This window comes from Trachymyrmex cornetzi, unplaced genomic scaffold, assembly GCF_001594075.2.
Source record: "Trachymyrmex cornetzi isolate Tcor2-1 unplaced genomic scaffold, Tcor1.1 scaffold616, whole genome shotgun sequence".
NCBI lineage: Eukaryota > Metazoa > Arthropoda > Insecta > Hymenoptera > Formicidae > Trachymyrmex > Trachymyrmex cornetzi.
In genome coordinates, this window is record NW_017299933.1 from 13,943 (window position 1) to 17,664 (window position 3,722).

Sequence of the window (3,722 nt, forward strand, 5' to 3'; positions counted from 1 at the left end):
CATAACACATGAGGCATAAGAAATTGAACCAACCAGAGTTCTCTATTATATGGAAGGGAAAGAAACGGAGAACTTCGATTGGTACATATTCTTATGCATTACGTGTTATGCGTTATGCAAGAGTCTGTGCTCCCCGCTTTAAGGCTATCGCACATGAAATGCATAACAGACCATAAGCATAACATAAGGGTATATCCACACAAACTTGCATAGCCGCATAAACATATGCATAAAGAAAATTATCCAATTGCAGTTCTCTTTTAAAGTCGTACATAAAATGTGATTAGATGATATTCTTTATGCATACGTTTATGCGGCTATGCAAGTTGTGTGGACATACTTTGATGCTGCTAAACCAATGAGCATCTTATGTAAATCTATATGGCGACATTATGCTAGATGCTCATTGTCCAGCAGTCATAGGGCCTGAGCACAATAGAGGAACAGGAATTAGATATTAAGATTTTAACCTATCAGAAACTGATTACATCGAAATACGCGGTTTCTGAAATCTTAATATCTAAAGCCGACGGCACACGATGCTTGTTTTCCTGCTGGATTGCTAGCTGGATTAGAATCTTGCCACCGTATTGGCTGCGATGCTGGCACTGTCAGCATCGCAACCAATACCATGACAAGAATCTAATCCAGCTAGCAATCCAGTAAGAAAACAAGCATCGTGTGCTTAATTCTTGTTCCTCTATTGTGCGCAGGCCCTTATGTTATGCTTATGCTCTGTTATGTATTTCATGTGTGAAGCTCTTCATAAAGCATAAGCATAACATAAGATCGCTGGATCAAATTATGTCATTTTATATTTGTTACTCCTTAAGGTATATCCACACAAACTTGAACAGCCGCATAAACGTATGCATAAAGAAAATTATCCAATCACATTTATAGGAGAAATGCAATTGGATAATTTTCTTTATGCATACGTGTGTGTGTATACCCTAACAGCACAGACTCTTAAGCGGGGTCTACAATAGAAGTCGTAACGGTCGTAGGGTCTTAAGTCGAAATAACTTTCTTTATGCATACGTTTATGCAAGTTCGTGTGGATATACCCTTACGGGCATTCCACACAACTTGCATAGCCGCATAAACATATGCATAAAGAAAATCAATCCCCAATCGTAGTTTACGTTTGTCTTTATGACTGAAATATGATTGGATAATTTTTTTTATGCATCTGGTTATGCGACTCTGTAAGTTTGTATGGAATGGTCCTTACGTTTGCCTGTATGACAGAAATGTGATTGGATAATTTTCTTTATGCATATGGTTATGCGGCTCTGCAAGTTTGTGTGGAATGGCCCTAAGGGTGCCATCCCATGACGCGTATCGCTGTACGTGCGTATTCGCGTATCGAAAAATACGACCAATCACTGATGATCCACCGTTTTACGTACGCGATAATTTTGTCCCTAATGTCCCATGGAGCGGTTCGTGCGTAAGCGGATTCGCGTATCGCCAATCAGAGAATCATTCTCTTAGATCTGTTTGCAAATTTCGCGAATCCGCTTACGCATGAACCGCTCCATGGGACATTAAGGGTGCCGTCCCAAGACGCGTATCGCTATACGTGCGTATTCGCATTTCGAAAAATACGACTAATCACTGATGATATGCCGTATTACGTACGCGATAATTTTGTCCCTCTGACTACAGACCAATAATGGACCAATCACAATAAGACTGATTCAATGTGATTGGTCTATTATTAGTCGGCAGTCAGAGTTGGCAGTCGGGTCGGCTTGCAGAGTCGGTAGTCTGATATGGGCTATAGACCTATCACACATGAAATGTATAAAGCCCCAGACACAATGCGAAGGAATAGCGATAGCGATAGAAATAACACGATTTCAACCTATCAGAAACTGTATAATCCAGTGTATCTGATTTCTGATAGGTTGAAATCGTGTTATTTCTATCGCTATCGCTATTCCTTCGCATTGTGTCTGGGGCTTTACAGAACATAAGCATAACATAAGACTGCTGGACCAATGAGCACCTAGCATACTATCACCATATTGATTTACATAAGGTGCTCATTGGTCCAGCAGTCTTATGTTATGCTTATGCTCTGTTATGCATTACATGTGTGATAGGCCTTAGACTGGTTAAGACTTCTGACGTTCTGATTTGCGGCTTATTGTAGAAGGTCCATAAGTCTAAGGGTGCCGTCACATGCGGCGTAACCTGCGTAAGCGTAAGGACCTGTGCACAATGGAGGAACAGGAATTAGATATTAAGATTTCAACCCATCAGAAACTGATTACATCGGAATACACGGTTTCTAATAGGTTGCAATTTTAATATCTAATTCTTGTTCCTCTATTGTGCGCAGGCCCTAACCTAGTAATTACTAGATTCTAGTAATTACTAGATAGAATATACGTTACGCCATTCTGAAGACTGGCATTCACATAGAGCGTATTTCGCGGAATTTAGAGAAATGCGGAAATAATGCAACCAATTGCTGAATAGAATTTCCGTTGTACACTCTAACAGGAATGCTAAATGAATTTACGATTGGTTTTCGTAACCTACGCATTTCGAAAAATACGCCTCATGGGGAACCGGCATCTTTCCATCGCATACATATGAGCGGATAATCGAATAAATTATTAAAATCGAGAAGTTTTGTGAGACCACTTTTAGGTTTATTCGACGCGTTTTTGCATGAAATGAAAGAATCTGGCAAAAAAATCGTCGCTCTGTCTTGTGATCTAAAATATTAAACATTAAAGTTGATGACTATTGAGGTTAGAAAATCTGTCACAGAGGCAAAATGAAGTCTATGGTCGGTATTCATAATCGAGTCTTATTTCAAGACTATCTTACCCCGGATCTACAATAGGGTTTTAAGCCTTAAGCCATAAGAAATGGGCGAATCACAGTCGCTTATTCTTCTCGGATTCGACTGTAATTGGTCAGTTTCTTACGGCATAAGGCATAAAACACCTATTGTAGATCCAGACTTAAGTAATGTCTTAAGACACTAATGCAGCCTTCTGATTGGTTCGAGACTTCTTGAGACCGTTTTGAATATAAGACCTGTGAATACCGGCCTATAATTGTACTGTTTCACATGGGTTTCGACTTTCCACGCAATGTAAAGAGGCGCACGACTTCTAATATTATCTATAATTATACTGTTGTAAAATCGAAACCCATATGCATTTATTTAGACAGAATAAGCTAAAACAAGCCAGAAGTTAGATTCGACGCGTGGTTCCATCATGTTTCGGCGTAACAATAAAATAGTGTAAAAAGCATAAAGTGATTAAACAGAAACTAATGTTCAAGTGAAATGATATGATTGGTCGGTGCAAGTTACGCTTACTCAAGTTACGCCGCATATGATGGCACCCTCAGACGGGGAGCATAGACTCTTGCATAACGCATAATACATAATGCATAAGAAAATGAACCAATTAAAGTCCTTTATTTCTTTTCTTTCCATGAAATAAAAGACCGCAGCACACACTCTTGCATAACGCATAGTGTATAGTGCATAAGCAAATCAACTAATCAGAATGTTTCCTTTCCTCCCATTTCATGGAAAAGAAGAATTTTGATTGATTGATTCCTTTATGCACTATGCATTATACGTTATGCAAGAGTGTGTGCTGCGGCCTAAGGGCCATTCCACACAAACTTGCATAGCCGCATAAACATATACATAAAGAAAATCATCCAATCGTAGTTTACGTTTG